General features: G+C 51.1%; 1 protein-coding gene across 2 annotated transcripts in view; it reads left to right on the top strand.

The window, feature by feature from the left end:
* Positions 1-912: 912 nt before the first annotated feature.
* Positions 913-14,186, top strand: part of LOC137429568 (mitogen-activated protein kinase kinase kinase 13) — a 138,841-nt gene continuing 125,567 nt past the window's right edge. For both annotated transcript variants that reach the window (XR_013623760.1, XM_068119576.2), the window contains exon 1: positions 913-1,030. The gene's annotated coding sequence lies outside the window, so the exon portion shown is untranslated. The remainder of the gene's footprint in view (positions 1,031-14,186) is intronic.

The following is a 14,186-nucleotide window of genomic DNA, read 5'->3' as shown; positions in this document are numbered from 1 at the left end:
GCGAGAGTCTCGGTGAGTGGGGTTGCCGCGAGAGTCTCGGTGAGTGGGGTTGCCGCGAGAGTCTCGGTGAGTGGGGTTGCCGCGAGAGTCTCGGTGAGTGGGGTTGCCGCGAGAGTCTCGGTGAGTGGGGTTGCCGCGAGAGTCTCGGTGAGTGGGGTTGCCGCGAGAGTCTCGGTGAGTGGGGTTGCCGCGAGAGTCTCGGTGAGTGGGGTTGCCGCGAGAGTCTCGGTGAGTGGGGTTGCCGCGAGAGTCTCGGTGAGTGGGGTTGCCGCGAGAGTCTCGGTGAGTGGGGTTGCCGCGAGAGTCTCGGTGAGTGGGGTTTCCGCAAGAAGCTTGGTATTGTTTGCAGTAATGATACAAAAGTTTCCATGGATACATCAAATTGTCCATTCAATTAAGATTAAAATTGATTATCTTGATCAAAGGTTAGAGGTGAATTGGATGAAAATTTACGATTTTAGAAATTTGACATTGAGTTGAACATTGACCTTTTGCCCTCAAATAGTTTGTTTCCCAATACAGTGAGTGACTCGATTTGCAAATCCTGTTCAACTTGCAAGTCAATCGGATGAAAAATGTCGATTTTTAGAAACGTGGGCACAGGTTGCCCTCAAAATCAATGGGCTTCCCAGTTGTGACTACCTCTACAACTTTGTAAAGTAACTACGACGATCGCTTTAGAATTGACTTGTAGGCGATTGACAAAAAGACAATAACAGTTGACCGACCCAATATAACCTGAAGAATCTTCGATTTCGCAAATATCAAACAAGAATCCCGCATTTGGTGATGACGTCATACTTTAGCGCTCCATGGAGAAACCCGCGTTGCGACAGCCCGTCACGTGACTTGCTCCGTGGGCTGGAAGATCGGTATGAAGCTCCGCCCTGTCTCCGCCCACGCACTCCATGCCCCGCCCAACCTCGGCTCGAGCTTCCCGGATGAGCATGTTTTCTGTCGTCTCGATGAAGATGCCAAGCAGCGGGAAAAGTATCCGCTTGTGTGTGCGGAGTGGTGCGTCAAACATGAGGTGAGTGCTCGGTTTTGGGGAAGAAGGCGGTTTCCGTACGCGATTCCTGGCAGACAAACGAGTTTTTGGGAAAGGGAATTCCTGGAAGGCCCCAGATGGTTCACCGGTTTAGGCTGGGGCGTTTTTCACACCTTTTGGTGGACCAGGTGACCTTCCATGCCCGATGTGAGGGCATTTAACATACACCTTGGTCACGTGCTGTTTTCGTTTTCATCTCGGCGGTTTCGTGATACCTTGAATAGGTGAATCTACCTTGCACCAGTAGCCTATTTATAAGCCTGGTGGCTTCATGGTTAATTAGGTGGTTGGCTTAAGATATTAGGGTCTTGAGTTGGAGCACCTGTCGTGCCGTTTCAATAACACCAGGTGGGTTCACTCAGCCTGTCATCCCTCCGAGGTCGGCAAAATGAGCACCAGCCTATTGGTAACAGGGGCACAACCGCGCTCCCAGTAATGATGCAACCAGCCACCAAAGGCTGCATACGAAACAATGATGACCAGTTTTATGCCCAACAATGGAGTCGGAACAGCTTTTTGTGGCATTTTACAAACATCACTCCAGATAACGTCAATCCCACCAACCACACCTCCGAGCGCACCCCCACCACACCGCCGGGTTGCACCCCCACCACACCTCCGGGTTGCAGCCCCACCACACCGCCGGGTTGCACCCCCACCACACTGCCTGGTTGCACCCCCACCAAACCGCCGGGTTGCACCCCCACCACACCGCCGGGTTGCACCCCCACCACACCTCGGGGTTGCAGCCCCACCACACCACCGGGTTGCACCCCCACCACACCGCCGGGTTGCACCCCCACCACACCGCCAGGTTGCACCCCCACCAAACCGCCGGGTTGCACCCCCACCACACCGCCGGGTTGCACCCCCACCACACCTCGGGGTTGCAGCCCCACCACACCACCGGGTTGCACCCCCACCACACCGCCGGGTTGCACACCCACCAAACCGCCGTGTTGCACCCCCACCACACCGCCAGGTTGCACCCCCACCAAACCGCCGGGTTGCACCCCCACCACACTGCCGGGTTGCACCCCCACCACACCGCCGGGATGCACCCCCACAACACCGCCGAGTGCACCCCCATATATGCCTTCTGAGGGCATTCATGTGCGAGTACCTCAAGCATAGGAACTAATATTTAACTATCTACTGAGTAGTGACTATTCATTACCGGCTTTGTAACGTTTCCCTTGATGAAATAGTTTATATTTTTGTTGCATTTCTCTTGTAATTTTTTTTTTTTTTTTGGAAACAGAATCGAGGCTTGTGTAAGAGCTAACACATTGAACATGAAAACATGCACAGACATATAAAACATACAATGAAGGGAGCGGGAGACAAGAGGGGGAGAGAGAGGGAAGCACACAAGCACAACAACAGTAGAGAACAAGGATATCGGTAGATCTGTGGAAGGGGGAGGGGGGAGGGCTGGGGGAGGATGAAGGGGTACACTATAAAGCAAATGAACACTACTAGGAATTTCAGGAAAGAAGTTGTCGATGGAAAGAGGTGGATTTGGGGTGTTTTATCGGGGGTAGAAAAGATCAAGGTTTTGTATGGGGGAAGGTGGTGAACAGCTGTTTTGAAGATATGGAGGGAGGAGTGGGATTGAAGGGAGTGAGGGAGTTTGTTCCAGAGGCGGGAGAAAAGAGGAATGCAGGAGTGAAGGTGAGCAGAGAGTCTTGATTTTGGCAGTTTCACCAGAAGAGGGTTGCTGGCAGATCTTGTGCGACCTGTCGGAATATTTGGGGGACAGAGCACAGACAGAGTAGGGGGAGCTAGGTCGGAGAGGAGTCGGTAGAAGACAGAAAGGCCCTCTGAATCAACTTCATCGCGGGAGATTCCAATGATTCTGAACGCTTTGGTTTCAACCGTGTGAAGAGGAGCTAGGTGTGAGGCAGGAGCACCGGCCCAGAGGGGAGAGCAGTATTCCATTGAGCTGCGGATGAAAGCCTTGTATGTGGTGAGGAGCTCTGAAGTGCCCAGGAAGGACTTCGCATGTGGTGGGGGTGACGGAGGATGCCCAGTCGGCAACTGGCTTTGGAGGCCAGCTTGGAAATGTGGTTTTCCCAAGAAAGATCATGGCAGATAGTGAGACCCAAAAGCTTGAGCGACAGAACTTCTTGGAGAGGATTGTTCAGAAAGTAGATGGGAGGGTTGTCCAGTCGGTCTTTTCAGAGAGACAAAGTGAGAGTGTGAGATTTGTCAGGATTGAAAGACATGTTCCACTTGTTTGCCCAGTCTGTGATTTTGTCCAGGTCTGCAGAGAGTGAGGAGGCTGCAGACTGCCGATCTGAGGGATGAGGAATGGAGCGACAGAGAGTGGAGTCATCAGCAAAGAGATAGAGAGGATTTTCAAGAGAGTCAGAGAGATCATTGATGAAGACCAGAAAAAACACAGGGTCCAGAACACTGCCTTGGGGAACTCCAGCCTGAACAGGAAGGGGAGATGAGAAATTGTTGAAATAATTTATATTTTTGGAACGGAATTGAACTCTTTCTCATGTACATGAACATTTTGATTTCTCAGACTGACATTCTTTAATAGAATCCTTGTTTGTTTAAACTCGAATTAATTTTATTATTAATGCATCCAAAATGAAATGAAAAGATCTCCCACAGAGTTCAGTTATTATTTGAAGGGGTTTTTTGGTTCATCACCAAATTACCAACAATGGATGGAGGTCCTCAATGCCAAACAGGAAATCAGAGCTGTCTCCCTCGACATATCACGTGCCTTCGATACGGTCTGGCACCCCGCTCTGCTCACCAAACTCTCCTCCTATGGTATCCATGGAAATCTCCACGCTTGGCTTGCGGACCTCCTCTCTGGTCGAAGTCAACGTGTGGCCCGGAATGGATTTGGCGTGATGGAATGAGTAACACACTCTCACTATGTCTCTCCGAAAAGACCGACTGGACAACCCTCCCATCCACTTTCTGAATAATCCTCTCCAAGAAGTTCTGTCGCTCAAGCTTTTGGGTCTCACGATCTGCCATGATCTTTCTTGGGAAAACCACATTTCCAAGCTGGCCTCCAAAGTCAGTCGCCGACTGGGCATCCTCCGTCGTGCGAAGTCCTTCCTCGGCACACCTGAGCTCCTCACCACATACAAGGCTTTCATCCGCAGCTCAATGGAATACTGTTCCCCCCTCTGGGCTGGTGCTCATGCCTCACACCGAGCTCGTCTTCACGCTGTTGAAACCAAAGCTTTCAGAATCATTGGAATCTCCCGCGATTAAGCTAACTCCGAGGGCCTTTCACTCACTCACCGCAGGCAGGTTGGTGGTCTTTCTGTCTTCTAACGACTCCTCTCCGGCCTTGCTCCCCCAGCTCTCTCTCTGGGCTCTGTCCCCCAAATATTCCTGCAGGTCGCACAAGATCTGCCAGCATCCCTCTTATGGTTAAACTGCCAAAATCAAGACTCTCTGCTCACCTTCACTCCTTCAATCCTCTTTTCTCCCGCCTCTGGAACAAACTCCCTCACTCTCTTCAATCCCACTCCTCCCTCCAGGTCTTTAAAACAGCTGTTCACCACCATCTCTTATCTTCCCCCATCCAAAACCTTGATCTTTTCTACCCCCGCTAATTCACCCCAGATACACTTTTTCGAAATTCCAACTTCTTTCCTGGAAGTCCTTGCAGTGTCCATATGTTTTATACCTCTCCCACCTCCCCCCAAGCCCTCTCCCTCCCACAGTTCTCTCGATGTCCCTGCTCTCAAATGTTGTGTTTGTGTCCTTCCCTCTCTCTCCCCATCTTATCTACCGCTCCCCTTATTTTGTGTTTTATGTGTCGGTTTGACTTTTTGTGTGATTTATGTTCGATCTTTCACGAGCCTCAATCTTGTATACAAAAAAAAAAAAAAAAAAAAAACTCCGCACACACAATTTCAATGAAACGACCACAACCTTCATTACCCATGATGCTTGAACGTTTGTTCATGGCATGAAAAAAATCAGGGTTTAAGGAGATGTGTGGGGGTGTTTGAACCCTAAATTAGCTATTTGCTTTCTTCTCCAAAACAACACAAACAGTTTTGATGAAACTTGATCACAACTTTAATCATCCGTGATGTACCAATGTTTGTTCAAGATATTACAAACATCGAGGTCTAAGGAGGTATACAGGGACGGAGGGGGTTCGCCTGCCAAAATAGGTATTTTTTGTTTGTTTAAAGTCTTATTTTAATTATGTTGGTATGATTCTACATGCTGCCCTGTCTCCTAGCAACCATTGAAATTGGTTTATAATACCGTGATACTGTTTAAAATACCTTTAGTCGGTGTAGTATACTGCTCTATTCTACCAGGTGAGCACCCAGGGGTATTGCCCCTATTTTTCTTTCAAGGTTCATGTCTCAGACCAATGAATGAATGAATGAATGAGCGTTTTAAGGCCATTTTTCCCCGCTAGAGCGGGGGTTAGCCTCGCCCCATGACAATCATGGTTCCTTTTTGGAGGGCAATGATTTTTTTTATGGCCGGTTGCCCTTCCTGAACCCAACCCTTGGTCACGCTCTTACGATGCGCAGGGACACGGTGTACCTATTCTTAATCGGGGTACACACCGTGATCATTCATCCCAGCAAGCTGGTGCTCAATTTGCCGACCTCGGAAGGATGATAGGCTGAGTCAACCCCCCTGGCGTTAATTCAGCGATCGACCGGGATTCGAACCCAGGATCCTAGGATCCCAAGCCGGCACCCTAACCGCTAAGCCAACACCAGGCTTGGTGTAGGCTTAGCACCAGGCACCAACATGTCTCAGACCAATACTGCACCAAATTCCAAATGACCAATACAGATTTCATTAAACTCCTCTTCAGCTGCTTGTTGAAGCTCTTTCTCATGAGCTGCTTTATTTTGTTAAAAAGCTTCTTCAGTCTGGCTATTCTCTTTCTGATCTCTTTATGACACTTAAAAATCTTCAGTCACCTCACCTGACCAGGTACTGAAACTCTCTAACGTCTTGTGCAGTTCATGCCCATTGATGTTAGTCCCTCTTCACCCACATCTTTGTTTATGTAACAACAATGTACAAATAACCGTTCAATTTGTGTACGTCAGTTTTGTTACCGTCATGTGCTTCCTGACCTTTCGCCTCCATCCCCAGTACCTCCTGCTTTGTGAACATTTTCTCCTGTTTCCCTCAGTTTTACGACACATGGATTGCAGGCCCGCGTTCAAACTTGCAGACGTTGTGCATTTTACCCTCGGGACATTGCTTTAGTAAACTGATTCTGATTGGCTGGGAGATGCTTGGCAACGGTCCTTTTCAAGGCTGCCTCGTGAATAAGTAACCATGTGGAGGGTGATGCCCTGGTGGGGCGTCTGCCGCCGCATGTCCTGAGGGTCTTCAGGCCGAGGACCATGTCGGGATGCTTGTGAGACGTATACCATTTGGATTATTACAATTTTTACTGTTTGTCACAGTTGTTTGTGACGTCACACATTACCCCTTCATTTTTTTCTCATTTTAATTATTCCTTTTGGGAGTTCATTTCAGTCCAATAATTATTGCTGTCAATCATTCTCTCCCAACTCTTTTATTATTATTATTATTATTATTTTTAATTCTATTTTCGTCTTATTTGTAACTTTCTTGCACATTTATTTTTCTCATTTCCCGACATCCATTTTCCACGCCAAGTTCCCGACATCCATTTTCCACGCCAAGTTCCATTTGATGCTTCGTTTCGTGAAGCCCAATTTCATGGTATCTGTTGGTAATGTATTTGCACCTCAATTTCATTAGCTTGTTCTTGTATTGGAGCTTCTGTTTGCTCTGTGAGAGCCATAAGACTGTGAAGCATGTAAAACATCAGGGATATTGTGGTTTATGAAGCAATGACGAGCGCTCTCCTCACCATCACTCCACGTGATCCCAGATTATGTTTTATTTCTTTCCCTTCACATATAATTCCCAAATGTGAGCTTGTATCCTCCTACCAACCTCCTTGCCCCGACTCCTTTCCATCTGGTCTCCTGCACACACAACACTTTCAACCTCTTTCTCTGCATCATCTCCACCACCTCAACCCCTCGACCTCCCATTGATCCCACATTCAAACTACCTAGCCGAACCTCGCTTCTGAACCACTGCCTGCCTGGCAGAGCCATTACCATCTCAACAAGTTTGGGAAGCTCTGGTGATCAATCAGCAGTGGGCTGACATGCTGGGCCTACTAACCTAGCCTGTTATCACAATCCTGTGTGTGCGCATGCACACACACACCGCTCTTTCTCCACTCCACTCCTCTCCCCTACCCTCAAGGAGCTCATCCGTACCTCCACCCTACTCACTCCCTCTCTTCCTCCCCCACCCCACTCTCTCCCTCCCTCTTCTCATCCTCCCCTTCCTTATTTCCCGCTCTTCCCGCTTTCCTTAATACCTTCAAGACTAGCTTATTCAGCTTGCAAGAAGTAACTGCGTTTCACAAAAAAAAATAACTCAAACGCCACTCAGTTCGACCCTCAATACGCTCAAGCAAATACACTTCGTGACTTCCACGCTCAGACCACCTCGGACCTCCTCAACTCCCGTGCTTGGTCTTGCAAAAGGGCATCCGCAGGCCGTTGGAATCGGAACAAAGCACTCGCACAGCGGCACGTTGGAATCGAAACAAAGCACTCGCACAGCGGCACGTTGGAATCGGAACAAAGCACTCACACAGCGGCACATTGGAATCGAAACAAAGCACTCGCACAGCGGCACGTTGGAATCGAAACAAAGCACTCACACAGCGGCACATTGGAATCGAAACAAAGCACTCGCACAGCGGCACGTTGGAATCGGAACAAAGCACTCGCACAGCGGCACGTTGGAATCGGAACAAAGCACTCGCACAGCGGCACGTTGGAATCGGAACAAAGCACTCGCACAGCGGCACATTGGAATCGGAACAAAGCACTCACACAGCGGCGCGTTGGAATCGGAACAAAGCACTCGCACAGCGGCACATTGGAATCGGAACAAAGCACTCACACAGCGGTAGGTTGGAATCGGAACAAAGCACTCGCACAGCGGCACGTTGGAATCGGAACAAAGCACTCGCACAGCGGCACGTTGGAATCGGAACAAAGCACTCACACAGCGGCACATTGGAATCGGAACAAAGCACTCACACAGCGGCGCGTTGGAATCGGAACAAAGCACTCGCACAGCGGCACATTGGAATCGGAACAAAGCACTCACACAGCGGTGCGTTGGAATCGGAACTAAGCACTCGCACAGCGGCACATTGGAATCGCAACAAAGCACTCGCACAGCGGCACATTGGAATCGGAACAAAGCACTCGCACAGCGGCACGTTGGAATCGGAACAAAGCACTCGCACAGCGGCACATTGGAATCGGAACAAAGCACTCACACAGCGGCATATTGGAATCGGAACAAAGCACTCACACAGCGGTGCGTTGGAATCGGAACAAAGCACTCACACAGCGGTGCGTTGGAATCGGAACAAAGCACTCGCACAGCGGTGCGTTGGAATCGGAACAAAGCACTCACACAGCGGTGCGTTGGAATCGGAACAAAGCACTCACAGCGGTGCGTTGGAATCGGAACAAAGCACTCACAGCGGTGCGTTGGAATCGGAACAAAGCACTCGCACAGCGGCACATTGGAATCGGAACAAAGCACTCGCACAGCGGTGCGTTAGAATCGGAACAAAGCACTCGCACAGCGGCACATTGGAATCGGAACAAAGCACTCACACAGCGGTGCGTTGGAATCAGAACAAAGCACTCGCACAGCGGCACATTGGAATCGGAACAAAGCACTCGCACAGCGGCACATTGGAATCGGAACAAAGCACTCGCACAGCGGTGCGTTGGAATCGGAACAAAGCACTCGCACAGCGGCACATTGGAATCGGAACAAAGCACTCGCACAGCGGTGCGTTGGAATCGGAACAAAGCACTCACACAGCGGCACATTGGAATCGGAACAAAGCACTCACACAGCGGTGCGTTGGAATCGGAACAAAGCACTCGCACAGCGGCACATTGGAATCGGAACAAAGCACTCGCACAGCGGTGCGTTGGAATCGGAACAAAGCACTCGCACAGCGGCACATTGGAATCGGAACAAAGCACTCGCACAGCGGTGCGTTGGAATCGGAACAAAGCACTCGCACAGCGGCACATTGGAATCGGAACAAAGCACTCGCACAGCGGCACATTGGAATCGGAACAAAGCACTCGCACAGCGGTGCGTTGGAATCGGAACAAAGCACTCGCACAGCGGCACATTGGAATCGGAACAAAGCACTCGCACAGCGGCACGTTGGAATCGGAGCAAAGCACTCGCACAGCGGCACATTGGAATCGGAACAAAGCACTCGCACAGCGGCACGTTGGAATCGGAACAAAGCACTCGCACAGCGGTGCGTTGGAATCGGAACAAAGCACTCACACAGCGGTGCGTTGGAATCGGAACAAAGCACTCGCACAGCGGTGCGTTGGAATCGGAACAAAGCACTCACACAGCGGTGCGTTGGAATCGGAACAAAGCACTCGCACAGCGGTGCGTTGGAATCGGAACAAAGCACTCGCACAGCGGCACATTGGAATCGGAACAAAGCACTCACACAGCGGCACATTGGAATCGGAACAAAGCACTCACACCAGTGCGTTGGAATCGGAACAAAGCACTCACACAGCGGCACATTGGAATCGGAACAAAGCACTCGCACAGCGGCACATTGGCATCGGAACAAAGCACTCACACAGCGGTGCGTTGGAATCGGAACAAAGCACTCACACAGCGGCACATTGGAATCGGAACAAAGCACTCGCACAGCGGCACATTGGAATCGGAACAAAGCACTCGCACAGCGGCACATTGGAATCGGAACAAAGCACTCACACAGCGGTGCGTTGGAATCGGAACAAAGCACTCGCACAGCGGCACGTTGGAATCGAAACAAAGCACTCGCACAGCGGCACGTTGGAATCGGAACAAAGCACTCGCACAGCGGCACATTGGAATCGGAACAAAGCACTCGCACAGCGGCACATTGGAATCGGAACAAAGCACTCGCACAGCGGCACATTGGAATCGAAACAAAGCACTCACACAGCGGCACATTGGAATCGGAACAAAGCACTCGCACAGCGGCACATTGGAATCGGAACAAAGCACTCGCACAGCGGCACATTGGAATCGGAACAAAGCACTCACACAGCGGCACATTGGAATCGGAACAAAGCACTCGCACAGCGGCACATTGGAATTGGAACAAAGCACTCACACAGCGGCACATTGGAATCGGAACAAAGCACTCGCACAGCGGCACATTGGAATCGGAACAAATCACTCACACAGCGGCACATTGGAATCGAAACAAATCACTCACACAGCAGTGCGTTGGAATCGAAATAAAGCACTCACACAGCGGTGCGTTGGAATCGGAACAAAGCACTCACACAGCGGCACATTGGAATCGGAACAAAGCACTCGCACAGCGGCACATTGGAATCGGAACAAAGCACTCACACAGCGGTGCGTTGGAATCGAAACAAAGCACTCACACAGCGGTGCGTTGGAATCGGAACAAAGCACTCACACAGCGGTGCGTTGGAATCGGAACAAAGCACTCACACAGCGGTGCGTTGGAATCGAAACAAAGCACTCGCACAGCGGCACATTGGAATCGGAACAAAGCACTCACACAGCGGCACATTTGAATCGAAACAAAGCACTCACACAGCGGTGCGTTGGAATCGAAACAAAGCACTCACACAGCAGCACATTGGAATCGGTACAAAGCACTCACAGTGGCACGTTGGAATCGGAACAAAGCACTCGCACAGCGGCACATTGGAATCGGAACAAAGCACTCGCACAGCGGCACATTGGAATTGAAACAAAGCACTCGCACACATTTGAATCGGAACAAAGCACTCACACAGCGGTGCGTTGGAATCGGAACACAGCACTCACACAGCGGTGCGTTGGAATCGGAACAAAGCACTCGCACAGCGGCACATTGGAATCGGAACAAAGCACTCGCACAGCGGCACATTGGAATCGGAACAAAGCACTCACACAGCGGTGCGTTGGAATCGGAACAAAGCACTCACACAGCGGTGCGTTGGAATCTGAACAAAGCACTCGCACAGCGGTGCGTTGGAATCAGAACAAAGCACTCACACAGCGGTGCGTTGGAATCGGAACAAAGCACTCACACAGCGGTGCGTTGGAATCGGAACAAAGCACTCGCACAGCGGCACATTGGAATCGGAACAAAGCACTCACACAGCGGCACATTGGAATCGGAACAAAGCACTCACACCGGTGCGTTGGAATCGGAACAAAGCACTCACACAGCGGCACATTGGAATCGGAACAAAGCACTCGCACAGCGGCACATTGGCATCGGAACAAAGCACTCACACAGCGGTGCGTTGGAATCGGAACAAAGCACTTGCACAGTGGCACATTGGAATCGGAACAAAGCACTCACACAGCGGCACATTGGAATCGGAACAAAGCACTCGCACAGCGGCACATTGGAATCGGAACAAAGCACTCGCACAGCGGCACATTGGAATCGGAACAAAGCACTCACACAGCGGTGCGTTGGAATCGGAACAAAGCACTCGCACAGCGGCACGTTGGAATCGAAACAAAGCACTCGCACAGCGGCACATTGGAATCGGAACAAAGCACTCGCACAGCGGCACATTGGAATCGGAACAAAGCACTCGCACAGCGGCACATTGGAATCGGAACAAAGCACTCGCACAGCGGTGAGTTGGAATCGGAACAAAGCACTCGCACAGCGGCACATTGGAATCGGAACAAAGCACTCGCACAGCGGTGCGTTGGAATCGGAACAAAGCACTCGCACAGCGGCACATTGGAATCGGAACAAAGCACTCGCACAGCGGCACATTGGAATCGGAACAAAGCACTCGCACAGCGGCACATTGGAATCGGAACAAAGCACTCGCACAGCGGTGCGTTGGAATCGGAACAAAGCACTCACACAGCGGCACATTGGAATCGGAACAAAGCACTCGCACAGCGGCACGTTGGAATCGGAACAAAGCACTCACACAGCGGCATATTGGAATCGGAACAAAGCACTCGCACAGCGGTGCGTTGGAATCGGAACAAAGCACTCACACAGCGGCACATTGGAATCGGAACAAAGCACTCGCACAGCGGCACGTTGGAATCGGAACAAAGCACTCACACAGCGGCATATTGGAATCGGAACAAAGCACTCGCACAGCGGTGCGTTGGAATCGGAACAAAGCACTCACACAGCGGTGCGTTGGAATCGGAACAAAGCACTCGCACAGCGGTGCGTTGGAATCGGAACAAAGCACTCACACAGCGGTGCGTTGGAATCGGAACAAAGCACTCACACAGCGGTGCGTTGGAATCGGAACAAAGCACTCGCACAGCGGCACATTGGAATCGGAACAAAGCACTCACACGGCGGCACATTGGCATCGGAACAAAGCACTCACACAGCGGTGCGTTGGAATCGGAACAAAGCACTTGCACAGCGGCACATTGGAATCGGAACAAAGCACTCACACAGCGGCACATTGGAATCGGAACAAAGCACTCGCACAGCGGCACATTGGAATCGGAACAAAGCACTCGCACAGCGGCACATTGGAATCGGAACAAAGCACTCGCACAGCGGCACGTTGGAATCGAAACAAAGCACTCGCACAGCGGCACGTTGGAATCGAAACAAAGCACTCGCACAGCGGCACATTGGAATCGGAACAAAGCACTCGCACAGCGTTGCGTTGGAATCGGAACAAAGCACTCGCACAGCGGCACATTGGAATCGGAACAAAGTACTCACACAGCGGTGCGTTGGAATCGGAACAAAGCACTCGCACAGCGGCACATTGGAATCGGAACAAAGCACTCGCACAGCGGCACATTGGAATCGGAACAAAGCACTCGCACAGCGGCACGTTGGAATCGGAACAAAGCACTCGCACAGCGGCACATTGGAATCGGAACAAAGCACTCACACAGCGGCATATTGGAATCGGAACAAAGCACTCACACAGCGGTGCGTTGGAATCGGAACAAAGCACTCACACAGCGGTGCGTTGGAATCGGAACAAAGCACTCGCACAGCGGTGCGTTGGAATCGGAACAAAGCACTCACACAGCGGTGCGTTGGAATCGGAACAAAGCACTCACACAGCGGTGCGTTGGAATCGGAACAAAGCACTCGCACAGCGGCACATTGGAATCGGAACAAAGCACTCACACAGCGGCACATTGGAATCGGAACAAAGCACTCACACCGGTGCGTTGGAATCGGAACAAAGCACTCGCACAGCGGCACATTGGAATCGGAACAAAGCACTCGCACAGCGGCACATTGGCATCGGAACAAAGCACTCACACAGCGGTGCGTTGGAATCGGAACAAAGCACTTGCACAGTGGCACATTGGAATCGGAACAAAGCACTCACACAGCGGCACATTGGAATCGGAACAAAGCACTCGCACAGTGGCACATTGGAATCGGAACAAAGCACTCGCACAGCGGCACATTGGAATCGGAACAAAGCACTCACACAGCGGTGCGTTGGAATCGGAACAAAGCACTCGCACAGCGGCAAGTTGGAATCGAAACAAAGCACTCGCACAGCGGCACATTGGAATCGGAACAAAGCACTCGCACAGCGGCACATTGGAATCGGAACAAAGCACTCGCACAGCGGCACATTGGAATCGGAACAAAGCACTCGCACAGCGGTGCGTTGGAATCGGAACAAAGCACTCGCACAGCGGCACATTGGAATCGGAACAAAGCACTCACACAGCGGTGCGTTGGAATCGGAACAAAGCACATGTACAGCGGCACATTGGAATCGGAACAAAGCACTCGCACAGCGGCACATTGGAATCGGAACAAAGCACTCGCACAGCGGCACATTGGAATCGGAACAAATCACTCACACAGCGGCACATTGGAATCGAAACAAATCACTCACACAGCAGTGCGTTGGAATCGAAACAAAGCACTCCACAGCGGTGCGTTGGAATCGGAACAAAGCACTCACACAGCAGCACATTGGAATCGGAACAAAGCACTCGCACAGCGGCACATTGGAATCGGAACAAAGCACTCACACAG

The sequence above is a fragment of the Myxine glutinosa genome, chromosome 6 (assembly GCF_964187855.1).
Source record: "Myxine glutinosa chromosome 6, kmMyxGlut1.1, whole genome shotgun sequence".
Lineage (NCBI taxonomy): Eukaryota > Metazoa > Chordata > Myxini > Myxiniformes > Myxinidae > Myxine > Myxine glutinosa.
This window is presented reverse-complemented; position numbering and strand designations above follow the sequence as displayed.